Raw genomic sequence first — 15434 nt, 5'->3', positions numbered from 1 at the left:
AAGCTTTAGAATGGGATTAAGAATAGTGCATATCTCATAGAGTAGTTATGAGAATTAAAGAAGTTAATATTTGTGAAGCACTTAGAACAGTGCCTGGCACATATCAAGCATTACTAGCATTTGTTAAACACACAGAGACTCAAATGAATTTGCTTAGCATTTAATGCCTAACCATTCCTCACTCTATTTTCTTTCATTTATTTACTCAATAAATATTAATTGGGTGCCTACTACATGTCAACTTCTATGCTGATATTGCAGCTGTAAAAATGGGCAAAAATAACCATGACTTACCCACTCTTCAGGCTCAAAGTCTAAATGTCACTCTTTGGATGAGCTTTACCCCCAAGCACCTCCAAATCCATGTCAGGCTAAACTAGCCCAGCCCCGGATCATATCTTGCCTAGGGGCACACAGCCCTGAATACAGGATCTGAAAAGGAAAATTGCTTGTGGTTTTACAGCTGACCCAAGCTTGTGTGCAGGACAGAAAATTGCTGGAGTCACCGGAATGAGCCCCAAATTCTGGAATGCAGATGGCATCAACCCAAGCTGAGCTGGGTGGCAGTTTCAGTAGATTACCTTCCTAGTAACCATGCCAGCTTCTAGCTGACCTTCCTCCACTGTAGAGGCTAAAACCCCAGAAATCACATTTCTCAGATGTCCAAGCAGCTAAGGTTGGGGATGCAGCTTGGGACCTATTAACCATATACACTCGTTTAAGACTTTGATTTGAAATCAAATTATGAGGGAGGAGAGGATCCGTGTGGGATGTATATTCAACTGCAGCAGACTGGAGCAAAGGCAGGGGCGGGGTGAGAGCAGCCAGCTGTGGCGATGCTAACTTTCTGACCACAGAAGAGGCAGCAGGTCCCATGGGGGTGCAATTCTGCAGTGTGGTTTAGGCGTCATTCCTGAAAGCTCAGCCTAGAATCTTTTTCCTCAGCATTCTGCTTGGTCCGTGATGTATCTATGCATGCCCTGCACGTGTGCATTCTCAGTTGTGTCCAACTCTTTGAGACCCCATGGACTATAGCCTGCCAGGCTCCTCTGTCCATGGGACTGCCCAAGCAAGAATACTGGAGTGGGTTGCCATTTCTCCTCCAAGGCAGCTTCCCTACCCAGAGATCAAACCTGTCTCTTCTGTGTCTCCTGCATTGAAGCCGGATGCTTTACCACTGAACCGCCAGGGAAGCCCTAATCTCTTTATTTCTTAAAAAATCCGTTTCAACCTGTACTAGTTGGAATGGTTTTCACTTTTGGCGACTAGAAATGGGAGAGCCTGTTTAGAACTGACCATCCCTAACAATGTAATTATGGTTGAACCAAAGCCTAAACCTAATGAGAAAACTGTATTCCCTAAGGAAGCGGTCCCCAGACCCCGAGCCAAGGACCCATGCTGGTCTGCACACAGGAGGTGAGCAGCGGGCAAGCAAATGAAGTTTCATCTGCTGCTCCGCTTCATCGTTCCCCATTGCTCGCATTACTGCCTGAACCCTAACCCTAACCCTAACCCTAACCCTAACCCTAACCCATCCCCTAACCCACACTCGCCACACCCCTGGAAAAACTGTCTTCCACAAAACCGGCCCTTGGTGCCAAAAAGGTTGGGGACCGCTGTCCCCAAGGAACAAAGATTGAAGACACCAGTTTCTCTAGCCTTTGGCCAGCACCAACAGTAGGAGCTGGCATGAGATTCAACAAATCCCTCCCGGGCGTTTGTCTTTACAGTAAGCTTCCCTGCTCCAGACAGAGAACAGTTTGGAAGGTTTTAGCTGCACAGGGCACAATGAAGTAGTAAATTTACACAAGGAAGTAGCAAAGGAAGAGATGGCTATAACACTGTATTCTTTCTCGCCTGAGCTCTCGGTCATGCAGGACTTCTTTCTCTCAAACACATCAAGTGTACCCACGACCCACGACCTTTGCACTTGCTGTCCTAGCTTCTGGAAGTGACTTGCTATCATATTTCCCTATTCTATCTTTTTGTAGCTCTCATCAGTTACTTTATTGCTTTATTTGTGTGTTGATTATGTGTTTTCCCCCATTAGACTGTAAGACTATGGAGGTCAGGAGTTCTGACTTGTTCACGCTGAGTATCCAGACTGTAAAACATGCTCGGCACACAGTAGGAGCTCCAAAACAAATCTGTTGACTGACCGATTTGTTCACTGACTCTTCATCCCTCAAACCTACTTCCTAAAGATCAGAGGGGCAATTGCCTAGTGGTCCAGTAGTTAAGACTCTGTGCTCCCACTGCAGAGGACACAGGTTCAATCCCTGGTTGGGGAATAAAGTCCCTATATGCTGTGGGGCACAACCAAAAAGGAAAAATAACAAAACAAAACAGAGCCATTTGAGTCAACTGAAAGGGCCCAGGCTTTGGGGTATGAATTAAATCCCAAGTACATCTTGAGAACAAAAGGGGTTCATGGGTTAAACCCTAAAGGTCAACGGCAGGGAATCTTTCTCCCTTGAGAAATTAATTAGTTAAATCAGATGGAAATAAATTTAATCTTCTCCTTCTCCCCTTATTATCCTAATTGGTTTAATTTTGTGGCAACTTTTCAGCAGTCTCACAACGGAAAGCAACTCATGTTGCGTTGGTAGCCCAGAAAGTAATTATCCTGTGGTTTTATTCTAATTCACTAGCAGACACTCTCTTTGGCTTTGAGGACCCCTGAGAGTAAAAACGTAAATAGTGAAGATTAGGAAATGCTTTTTTCATTCCTTGTGCTTTTTAAAAATTAAAAGCTACGATCAAACAATTAGGCATGATGGTTATCTTTTTCTTTTTTTTTTTAGTTAAAAAAGAAAGTATATGATTTAGAATACAAAGTAAGACGTGAATAAATAGAAGCAAACATTTAAACACAACTGGGCATCTCATTCGCTGACCTTTAACTGGCTTCAAATATTGCTGAATGCAGCCTTGGTTTTACTCCAGAATTGAGTAAATTAAACTCTTTTTGATTATCCTAACTTGGACATAAAGTCTCCCCAGGGCTTATCCCAACCCTAGTGTGCTTTGTGTCTTCCTAGCAGTTTTTTATTTTGCAACCAAAAAAAAGTTCAAGGGGCTTCTATCCAGCTTTAATCTCTTTGTAACAAGAAAGACTTTTAGTATCCTACTTGCAATTTATTTGAGAAAAGTCCAGTTTGTCCTTTTAGGCCCCCAAGCTCTTTTTAGGCTTCCTTTCCCACTCTGCTGCCCACCAAAAAGAAGATGTAAGTCAAACAAATGTTTTTCAGCTTCTCTACAACTTCACTTTGAGATTTCCAACCCAAGAAATACCTGTAAATCTGCAGATAGTCACTCCCACACTGCCAGGAAATTTCTGCTGTGGCTAAAAAGTGTCCTGTTTAGAAAGGAATCTAAAAAAACATGATACAAATGAATTTTATTTACAAAACAGAAACAGACTTACAGGCTTAGAGAATGAATTTATGGGCTTCCCTGGTAGCTCAGACAGTTAAGAATCTGCCTGCAATGCAGAGACCCGGGTTTGATCCCTGGATTGGGAAGATCCCTTGGAGAAGGAGAATGGCTACCCACTCCAGCATTCTCGTCTGGAGAATTCCATGGACAGAGGAGCTTGGCGGGCTACTGTCCATGGGGTGGCAAAGAGTTGCATGATTGAGAGACTAACACAGGTACTTCCAGCTGTCAGAGGGGAAGAATGGGGAGAAGGGACAGTTAGGAAGTTTGGGATGGACATGCACACACTGCCATATTTAAAATATGTATAACCAACAAAGTCCTACTGTATAGCACAGGGAACTCTGCTCAGTGTTACGTGGCACTATAGATCGGAGGGGAGTTTGGGGGAGAATGGATGGATACATTTATATGTATGGCTGAGTCCTTTTGCTGTCCACCTGAGACTGTCACAACATTGCTAACTGGCTATAGTCCAATATAAAATAAAAAGTTCAAAAAAGCTGTAAACCAGAAGAAAAAAAGAAAGAAAGGTATCAGTTATTGCCCCATGACACCAAGCTAATTTCAAGCAGGCAAGAATGCTCTTTCCAAAGGTATGGAAGCGATGTCTCTACCAAGTTTGCACCCCAGCCATTGCACCCAAACTTATCTGCAAGAGCCTTTGAAAGTCCTGAACAAAGTGACAACATAGAGACTAGCACAACTGCCAATAGAAGGAAAAGGTACCGGGGACAGTCACCAAGCTGCCACAGGTGACTCTAGCCCCATCCACCCCTCTTTGTTCTCAGTTTGTGGTGTGGATGTCAGGGCTAGAAAATGCTCCTCTGTCCCAGGGCTGTGAGGTTGTCCACCCCTCGCCAAGCGATGGAGTAAACTTTCACAGCTGTCACCTCTAGTCAGTTCAGCCAAACAGATGTTGCCAGTGCGGTTTACAAAGAAGAGAGCTAGGGGAGGGAGGTGTAGGGACTAGGAGTGGGGAAGGGAGAGGGATGCAGCTTTGAGGAGCCTGGCTCTCAAAGCACACACCAAGTCTGCGATTTCTCTGGCATCCCTACTTCTGACCTGTTTCTCCCTGTGCACTGGGACATCTGCCTGCAGTGAACCTCCTACATGGTACAGCTTCGATTCTCTGCTATCCCATCCTTCTCAGCACCTTCTTCCTTCTGGGTGGTTGCTCACATCTGGAGAAACCTCTATGTTTATCTAATACGGCAGTTTACAGGTTGTATGTGCATGCTAAGTGGCTTCAGTCATGTCCGACTCTTTGTAACCCCCGTGGACTATCTCCCACCAGGCTCCTCTGTCCATGGGGATTCTCCGGGCAAGAATATTGGAGTGAGTTGCCATGCCCTCCTCCAGGGATCTTCCCGACCCAGGAACCCGTGTCTCTTACGTCTCCTGCATTGACAGATGGGTTCTTTACCACTAGCACCACCTGGGAAACTCTTTATAGATTATATAGGACAGTAAAATGTCTTCCAAAGTTTAAGACCAATGGCGGAGAGGGAGGAGGGGGTGCCAACTCCCCAATTTCTAACTATGACATTGTGATTTCTGGTAATAAATATATATTTGGTCTTTGTCCATGTTTCTGGCACAGACCCCCTAAACCCTTGACATTTCCCAAGAGATAAAAGCCATAAAGGTGTCTTCAGTGATTTCTGGACAGCACTCAAGCTTGGGGGCAGGTTGCCTAGAGAGCCAAGTGTGATTAGAAGGTTGAAACTTTTAGTCCCACCTCCTTGGCCTCAGGGGAATTGAGAGAGGCTGGAAGTTGAATCACTCACCAATGGCCAGTGATGTAATCAATCAGGCCTACTTAATGAAGCCGCCATAGAAACTCAGAAGAACAGTGTTCAGAGAGCTTCGAGGATGGAGAACATGCGTTGCTACAGGGAGAGGACCACAAGGAAAGGACATGGAAGCTCCAAGTCACTTCCGCACACCTTGCCCTGTGCGCATTCTCCACCTGGCTGCTCCTGGTATTTTTCTGTAAGAAACCAGTGATCTAGTAAGTAAAATGTTTCTCTGAGTTCTGAGAGTCACCCTAGCAAATTACTGGAACTGAGGGAGGAGCCGCTGGAACCTTCAACCATAGCCCATCACTCAGAATCACAGGTACACTGGCATCTGAAGTAGGGGTGGGGAGTGCTCCGAGGAGGACAGTTTCGTGCAATTGAATCCTTAACCTGTGGGATGTGATGCTATTAATCTCTCCAGGTAGTATCAGAATTTGGTTAATTGAAACACATACACACACACACACACACACACACACACACGCCAGAACGGGATGTAGGATTGGGATCATTGGTAAGTGCTGTATCAGTGAACAGGCTTTCAGAGGCAAATAATGGAGAATCCATCTCAAACTGGATCCAGCAGTATGGAGATTTAGTTTCTTATATCACAGGAAGAGCAGAACGTGGCTTCAGACAAGGTCATATCAGCAGCCTTGCAACACCCTACCAGTGGCAATGGAGACTAAAAATTTTCACACCCAACAAGAGGAAGCAGAGAAATCTCTGCCCCAGACATGGAATATAAATCTTTCCATGATCTAATCTGATTGGGCTAATTTGGTCACTTACATAACCAATAGCTGTCATCAAGTTAGAACAGTGGTTCTCAAATTTTTTTCCACTTGGGACCCCTTTAATATTCTAAAACTGGTCACCAGAGAGCTTGTGTTTCGGTGGATTAAAGGTATTGATGTGTATTGTATTATAAATTAACACTGGAAAGTTTTTAAAACATTTGTCAGCTTATTTTAAAACAACAATAATAAACTCATTACATGTGAACATAACATATTTGTTATTTAAAAAAACTTCTTGTTAAAGCTTAGTGAGAAGTGTGGCAGTGTTCCACATTTTTGCAAATCTTTTTAATTTCTAGTTAATAGAAGACAGCTGAGTTCTCATATCTGTTTCTGCATTCAATCTATTGCAGTATCACATGACAGCCTCTGGAAAAGTCTAGTGTATACTCATAAAAGAATGAGAGTGAAAAGGCAAATAATGGCTTAGAATAAAAATAGGTTTGACCTCCCAGACCCCCTGGAAGGGTCTCAGGGACTTGGAGAATTGGTGCCTTAGACTATTTGGAATTGCCCTCTGAAGGAGGAGATGAAGTGAAAATCTGAACAAAACTGAATTCTGTTAGAAAAAAGGAAAGAGTCTGGGTTTCAGTAGCAATCAACAGCAACTCCATCACTGATACTGAGAACATACCAACAGACAAAAACCGCTGCCATCTACCATGCTTCATTTTTTTTCTAAGCGTTTAATATTAAAGACAGAATATGAACACAATTTGGAGTACAGAGTAGTAGTTTGGATTGATTACAGAAAAATGTATGAAACATTGACTACAATGATTGGACATGGGAGGAAAGCGGAAAGAGAAGACACAGATGGTCTCTAGCTTGAGGAGCAGGCGAACAGAGTGGCGTGGACTGAAACAGAGAGCCAGACAGGGGCAAGTTTGCGGCAGAAATGATGAATTCCACTTTGAATACATTGACTGGGGTCTGGGAGAACGCCAAGTAGAGAGGTCAGGACCCAATGCAGGGATTTGAGGGGCTGAGGGAAAAGATCCTAGGCAAGTGAATGATGACTGAAAGCTCTGTAATAGGGAAGGTGCCCTGGGGGACCGCACAGGCAGGAGATGAAAGACAGCCCAGGGAGAATCCTGAGGACTGCCATTTTTAAGGGTGGGTAGAAGAGGAAAGACAGGCAGAGGATAAGGAAGAGAAGCTGCCAGAAAGCTACCAAAACATGTTCCAATCCACGGTCTTGAGTGCATTCAGGAAGGGATTACTGATGACGAAGAGGTGTGATTAAGCCAGATTACAGGGCTTCCCCAGCGGCACTAGTGGTAAAGAACCTGCCTGCCAGTGCAGGAGACGTAAAGAGACGTGGGTTCAATCCTTGGGTCAGGAAGATCCCCTGGAGGAGGGCATGGCAACCCACTCCAGTATTCTTGCCTGGAGAATCCCCATGGACAGAGGAGCCTGGTGGGCTACAGTCCATAGGGTCGCAAAGAGTTAGACATGACTGAAGTGACTAAGAGAGTGAGCAAGCAAGCAAGAAGTCTGTGAAGGTGGGCACAGAACCTCACTTGCTGGCAGCCTTATTGGCTAGCCTCTTACCTCCAGTGCCTGCAGCCTCCAGCCTCCTCCCTATTTAAAAAAGAAAAAGAAAAAGAAAAAGAAACAAGCAACCTGCATAAAAGAACTTCTAAGAATATTTTTAATGACCATCTAATCTTTTGCCCCATGGATGTACCATGATATAATAGGAAGTGCTCACAATACATTAGCAAGTGAAAAGAAAAAAAAAAAAAACAAAAAAACAAGACACCAAACAGTGTAAGGAAGACTCCTGTTTGGGGGTCCACCTAGACACTTCGCTTTAAGTGTATCCATGTGCGTAAGTTGACCCACACAGGGTTGGATGAAATGAGGCCCCGGGGGTGTGCTTGGTCAGGATTTGGCTCTTCGGTTCTATTGACTGCAGCTGCTAGCTTTGTAAGCTGGTGAGACTTTGAGGGGGTGGTGGGAGGATTAAGTGCCAGGTGGCTGGAGAGGCTGAAGATGAGTTTCTTGGGAAAGAGAGAGATGAGAAAATGGGACAATTTCCACCAGGATTAAACTTTGGAGAAAGCTCACAGATGTTTAAAGTCTACAGAAAGGGGCAGAGTTTGCTGCAGAGTGTGATGTAAACACCTCCATCATTTCCGTAGATATTCTGGAACAATCTACTTCGCTCAGCAATGATTTAGGAGCTGGCATTGGCTAGGACTGGGGACCACAAGAACCCCTCCAGAGAGCACAGAACAGCAACCATAAAGGCAACCCAGGGAGGCTTAGCTATGCATGAGTTACAAAACCAGAACATCCATAATGCACGCTGTCGCTTCAGCCGTGTCCGACTCTCTGTGACCCTATGGACCATAGCCCACCAGGCTCCTCTGTCCATGGGTTTCTCCAGGCAAGAATAATGGAGTGGGTTGCTGTGCCCTCCTCCAGGGGATTTTCCTGACCCAGGGATCAAACCCCTGTGGGTTCTCTACCACTAGCACCTCCTGGGAAGCCCAACAGCCATAATAATACTACTACTAACAATTATCATTTTTTGAACACTGTCTCTATACCAGGCAGTACTCTAAGTACTTTACATGTATCAACTCACTAAATCTTCATCACAGCTTTATAGCATGGCCACCACAATTGTCCCCATTTTACAGATGAGGTAACTGAAGCAAAAAAAAATTTTAGTCATTTGTAGAACACAAAGCTAGTAACTGGCCTAACATCTTGCTGAGAGATTTTGCTTTTATCCTCTCAGTAAGCTAAGCAATATGCCTGCTAGAAACTAGAATAAAACTTCAGCCACAGTTGTCTCTGGGTTTTAAGAACATGGGTGACTTTTGTTTCTTTATTTATGCATTTTCTCTATATTCCAGTTTTTCTCTAGTGATCAGGGGTAACTTTTTAATTATATGAAAATAAGAAAACATCTTATTTCATCACCAATTATATAGACATCAGTTGCAACTGATCAGAGCATATCTGGATCCTCTCTTTAGAAAGATTTACATTTCAATGAGCAGCAAATTCATAAATGGAAGGAGTGTGATCTCTCATCAGCAGTTGTGAGAAACGAGGGGAAAATATCTCAGACTCCGAAGGCATCTCACTGCCCACCAACACCTGGACTAACTGTGCTCCAAAGAACAGCTCCCAGAAAAAAAGGGAATTGGGGGAACGGTAATCCCCAAATGTAAGCAAACCCTGCAGGGGCCATGGCTGTAACTGAATCCTGTATTGGGGGGGCGGCGGGGGGTAGGCCAGTGACCTGAATCTGAAACCTGGCATCCTGGTCAGGCAGCATGTGGGCAGTCGGAGCTGAAGAACGTATGAGCTCTGACTCGTCCATCTCGAATCACTTTAGTTTAGCACAGTGTTATACCATAGGGCTCAGTGAATGTTTCACGAATTAGTTAATATGAGTTTCATTTTCACAAATGACCAGCAAAGAAGGGAAGAATGAAATCCACACCCAGGGATAACACCAGGAGGAACTTCCTAATCTAAAGCATGTGAAACCACCAAAGCATGGGGTCCAGAGAGAATGAATTTGCCTCCCTGGGGTATTTCCCATCATGACAGGACTTTGGTCAGCTTTGCAGGAGTGAAGAGGTGGAAGGATGGCCATGGTGACCTTTGATGGCCCTAATGGCCTGGGCAGAGGCAGCATGCCCCAGCTGAAAATCAAATAAGCAAATAACAAAACAACTCCTGGCCTGGGCTGAGTCCCAGCTTAGCGAGATTTGTAGAATCTGGAGGTTTGTGGGGACTTCAGGGATTTTCTCATCTCCCTCCCCCATCCACAAGTAAATCCCTCCCACTGTCTCACCATCTGGCAACCCTCCAACCCCCATCTGACCACACCTCCCTGGTTTCCCAAAGAACCTGTTCTATTAACAGACACTTGGAAAGACATTACACAAGCATCTCAGAAAATGTCCATCCCATGCTGGGCAGATGTCCTGAATTATCATAGTACGTACAGCCTGGTTGATAGCCAAGCCTTAATATCCTGAGAATCCATTCTGCTGTCTCTCGTGGCCGCTGGGGTTACAGCCTTTCATCAAAATAACTCAAACCCACCTGCCAGTGTTCTCCAGGATTCCTGATTCATTTCTTCAGTTTTCTGAAAAAGACGAATCACTACTAATCTTGACAAACTCCCTGATCTTTCTTAGGCCTCCATTCCCTCATCTGGAAAATAAGAAAACCAGGTCAGACAATCTCTCGCTAAAATCTGATCCAAGGCTAACACTAACATCCTGTGATGACTCCTGCTGGTAAAGTGGCAGGTGGCAGGAGAGAAGGGACTCAGGGTTTATGTGGGTGTCACCCCGAACTCTAGGTAGAAATGGCCTTGGCAACGAGCAAAGGCTGAAAATCTGAGAAGTGTGTGCATTCACACCTGAGAGCCGGATGGCTGCCCAAGGCTCCAAGAACACGGAGCAAGGTCAGGGGCTCAAGCCACCTGAGGGGACGGTACAGCTATCAGGCTCAAGGAGAGGGTACCCAGCTCCCGTCCAGCTGCACCTGAACCGCACAAAGATAACTCACCTGGGGATTGGGGATTACTTTGGGGGCTGATATAAGTGGCTCCCAAGATCAGAGGAAAAACTGGAGGCCAGGTTCAAGGAGGCTGGGTCCAGAGTGGGTCAGGGCAAGTGTGGGGCAGCGAAGAAGCCCAGTGTGCCAGGAGACCCTCTGGAATGGGCTCTACCAGCATGGCTCATCTGGCTCACTAATCTCCACTAAGTCTCAGGAGAGAAAGTCCACTAGCCTGGGGCATGGACCCACCTCTTGGTTAGACCAGGGCAGGACTTTACTGAGACCAAGTCTGCACCCACTTCCTAGGTGGCGCAGTTGATAAAGAATCCACCTGTCCATGCAGGAGATGCAAGAGATACAGGTTCAATCCCTGGGTCAGGAAGATCCCCTGGAGGAGGAAATGGCAACCCATTCCAGTATTTTTGCCTGGGAAATTCCGTGGACAGAGAAGCCTGGCTGGTCACAGTCCATGGGTCACAAAGAGTCAGATACGACTGAGTGAAGGCACACACACTGCACCCACAGGTAATTCCACCCTGTGAAATCAGGGTGGTGTTTTCAGAAAAAAAAGAGAAAATGGATCTTGAGCAGCTGATACACGTGTTCTCATAATCATGAAGTTTCACCAAAATGTCAGGTTGAAAAGCGCTAGAACAGGCGACCCAAGGACACTACAACAACTCTGTCTATGATAATTTCTAGGGAAAGGCCTATACAAACCCCTTCCTGAGACGATCTGAATGGATAGATTTGCCTAGAAATAGAAGAATGAGCAAGGTAACATCTTTAGTTGTTTCCACATCTGTAAGAGTCAGTTTCAGGACAACCAAGGGGGCCTGGAAAGGTTGACGTTGTCCTTTAGTATATCATTTTATGTGCCATAGTACAAAATCAGGCTGTGGCATTTTTGGTATGGTGGTGAGGCAGAAGGGGACACGATGAACTGTTATGATAACCACCTTTAGGCTGGCTGGGTAACATCTAATTTACGCGTAGATGCGCCTTCAATGTTGCAGGTGTTTACGTCAAGATAGCCATCTAGATGTGTTGATAGGCTGCAGGCAAGTTGCCCTCCCTGTTGGAGCAGCACCTGGGATTTACAGACTTGGAAGAGGCCTCCCCATGCAAGCAACTGTCAAGAATGATGGATGCTGGAATCTCAGGTTGGAGAGAGGCATGAACCAGAGGCCTGAGCCCTGGGAACCTGTTGGAACATAATTCTATTCTTTTTTCCCCTCAACTATTAAGGACCTATGACTGGTGATCCTTTCCAAGTTGCCTAGAGGACATGGAGTCAGGCAACAGAAAAGTGATGGAAAGATAGTAGGAGAAGCTTAGGAATTATTTGTGGGCAGTGGGAGTTAGGTAAAGGAGAGGGGAAGGAGATCAGAGAGGAGTTGGTAGGGGGCCCAGAGGGGGAGACCAAGAGGTGATTTTATGTCAGTAAGAAACTAGAACGATTTGCCTTTGGAATTACTGCTTTGGACAAGAAATTCTATTCTGTATTCTAGCTTTAATACCCATCACCTTTCTCCTCATTTTTAAAGCTCAAGAGCCTTTTTTCATGACCTTCCTGAATTACCCTGCCCAACTGATCTTTCTTTCCCCTTCCCATTCCCCTATTTTCTATTTAAAATCTGGGAAAGATTTGCATGTTAAGCCTTCAAGATGTTAAAGCGCACAGACTTTACATAGCAGCTATCTTTTTCATGCTTATTGTCCTGACCAGATTGAAAAGCATTTTCGCTTAGACAATCTCATCTGATTGTCACCTCAGACTGTGAAAAGGGTAAGGCTGGCCTTATTTTTCTCCAAAGTTAGGAAACAGTAATAGTGAAATAAGGTTATATGTTCAAGATAATGTACCTGGTGAGGAATCAAGCAGAGAGGTTAACCTCAATGTGGTTTTTTTTTAGAATTAAAAATCTCTCTCATACACATATGTTTAAACACTATTCATAAGTTTTACAGTGTGGTGGTTACATTCATTTACTGCAACAGCACTGATCTTAAATCTGCTTGCAAGTAGCTCACACAGAATCATCTTTCTCCCCCAACTTTACTGAGGTATGATTGACAAAAAAAAAAAAAAGGTATATATTTAAGGTGTACAGTATAGTGTTTTGATAGAAGTAGATGTCTAATGATTACCACAATTAAGCTATTAAACATATCCATCCCTTCACATGTTACCATCCTTGCATGTGTGTAGTGTGTGTGGTGACAACACTTAAGACCTATTATTCTTTTAGCAAATTATAAGTATACAGTACAATATTAGAGGGCTTCCCTGGTGACTCACATGGTAAAGAATCTGCCTGCAATGCAGGAGACCTGAGTTCGATCCCTGGGTCAGGAAGATCCCCTGGAGAAGGGGATGGCAATCCACTCCAGTGTTCTTGCCTGGAGAATCCAATGGACAGAGGAGCCTGGCAGACTACAGTTCATGGGGTGGCAAAGAGTCAGACACAACTGAGTGACTAACTCTTTTTTTTCATAGTCACTATGCTTTACATTAGCTTCCCAAAATTTACTCGTCTTATGACTGAAATTTATGCCCTTAAATCAACATCACCCCATTTTCCCCACTCCACCTCCCAGCCCCTGAAAACCACCATCTTGCTCTCTATTTCTCTGTGTGGTTAGCCACTCAGTCGTGTCCAACTCTTTGCAGCCTGCCAGGCTCCTCTGTCCGTTATACTTAGTGAGATAATCCAGACACAGAAAGACAAAGAGTGCATAGTATCACATATATGTGAACTCTAAAAATGTAGAACTAGAGAAGTAGCTTGTCCACATTATTGCAAATGGCAGGTGTTCCTTCTTTTTTAAAGCTGAATAATCAGTTCAGTTCAGTCACTCAGTCATGTCCAACTCTTTGTGACCCTAAGGAGTGCAGCACACCAGGCTTCCCTGTCCATCACCAACTCATGCCCATCGAATCATGCCATCCAACCATCTCATCCTCTGTTGCCCCCTTCTCCTGCCTTCAATCTTGCCCAGCATCAGGGTCTTTTCTAATGAGCCAGTGCTTCGCATCAGGGGGCCATTGTAAATATATTCATTTTCTTGATCCATTCATCTCTTGACAGACACTGCATGGTTGTCTCCATAGCTTGGCTATTGTGAACAATGCTGCAGTGAGAATGGGCATGCAGATAACTCTTCAAGATCCTGATTTCATTCCTTTGAACAGATACCTAGAAGTACAAATTCAAGAGTTCTTTCCCTAATTCCACACTGCCTGACATCTATGATCTCCTCTGCTCACCAGAGGGAAGCATGATTTGCTCTGAACAAGAGGAATGAGAACACAGCAAGGCTACTTCTTGAAATGGGAGCCGACTCCGGATGCTCGTCTGGCTGGGAGGTCCTGTCTAATGCCTGCACTATGAGGCCATGCACAGAGCCAACAACGCATCACTCTGCCATCTCTGTTTTGCAGCACGTGTAATTTGGGCAGAGCATGACCCAAACTGAACTTCAAAGCTGAGTCCTGATTGGTCTCAGCTAATTAGATAATTCCATCCAACTTATCATAGGAATGGGTCCAGCAAAGGAAACCATAAACAAAACAAAAAGACAACCTACAGAATGAGGGGAAATATTTGTAAATGAAGGGACTGACAGTGATTAATCTCCAAAATATATGGATACAGAGAGCTCATACAGCTCAATATCAATGAGACAAACAACCCAATCAAAAATGGGCAGAAGATCTAAATAGACATTTCTCCAAAGAAGACATACAGGTGACCAAAAAGCACATGAAAAAATGCTGAGTATCATTAACTATTGGAGAAATGCAAATCAAAACTACAGCGAAGTATCACTTCACACCACTCAGAATGGCCATTATCAAAAAGTCTACAAACAAAACATGCTGGAGAGGGTCTGAAGAAAAACCTCCTACGCTGTTGGTGAGAACGTAAATTGGTACAGCCACTATGAAGCGCAGTAGGGAAGATCTTTAAAAAACTAAAAATAGAGCTACCATATGATCCAGCAATCCCACTCCTGGGTATATATCCAGAGAAAACAATAATTCAAAAAGATACTTGCACCCCACTGTTCATTGCAGCACTATTTACAATAGCCAAGACGTGGAAGCAACCTAAATATCCACTGACAGGGGAATGGATAAAGAGGATGTGCTATATATAAACAATGGAATATTACCCACCCATAAAAAAGAGTGAAATAATGTCATTTGTAGCAATACGGATGGACCTAGAGATTATTGTACTAAGTGAAGTAAATCAGACCAGAAAAGCAAATATCATACGCTATCTCTTATATGTAGATATATATATATATATCTTATATGTAATCTTAAAAAATTATATAAATGCATTTATTTACAAAACATAAACAGGCTCATAGACTTTGAAAACAAACTTATGGTTGCCAAAGGGGAACCGAGGGATGCAGGTGATAAATTAGGAGTTTGGGATTAACATATATACACTACTATAAATAAAATAGAAAATCAACAAGGACCTACTGTAAGCACAGAGAACTCCACTCAATATTATATAATAACCTATACGGGAAAAGAATCTGGAAAAGAGCAGATATATGTGTATGTATAACCGAATCACTGTGCTGTACACCTGAAATTAACACGATATTGTAAATCAACTCTACTCCAATATAAAACAAAAATTAAATTTTTTTTTTTAAAAAAAGAATTGGTCCAAGAAAGAACAATAATTCAAATAAGCCAATCAGTTCATGGTACACTTCTGGGAATCACAATAATTAGTTCAAGTTAGCCCAAGAAAAATAAGCATAAGACCATAATGAACCTCATGGGCATATGACCGATACACTCACCCAGGGCTGTTCACTTACT

The 15434-nt window shown here is 43.9% G+C and overlaps 1 long non-coding RNA gene across 1 annotated transcript in view; it reads right to left on the bottom strand.

Moving 5' to 3' along the window:
- LOC114113222 (uncharacterized) overlaps positions 1 to 10230 on the bottom strand; it is a 96241-nt gene extending 86011 nt beyond the window's left edge. Inside the window, exon 1 of the long non-coding RNA XR_006058842.2 lies at positions 10118 to 10230. This is a non-coding gene — a long non-coding RNA (uncharacterized LOC114113222). The remainder of the gene's footprint in view (positions 1 to 10117) is intronic.
- Between the last annotated feature and the right edge of the window lie 5204 nt (positions 10231 to 15434).

Source organism: Ovis aries, chromosome 2 (assembly GCF_016772045.2).
Source record: "Ovis aries strain OAR_USU_Benz2616 breed Rambouillet chromosome 2, ARS-UI_Ramb_v3.0, whole genome shotgun sequence".
NCBI lineage: Eukaryota > Metazoa > Chordata > Mammalia > Artiodactyla > Bovidae > Ovis > Ovis aries.
Note: the sequence above shows the minus strand (reverse complement) of the source record. Positions and strands in the feature narration are given on the sequence as shown.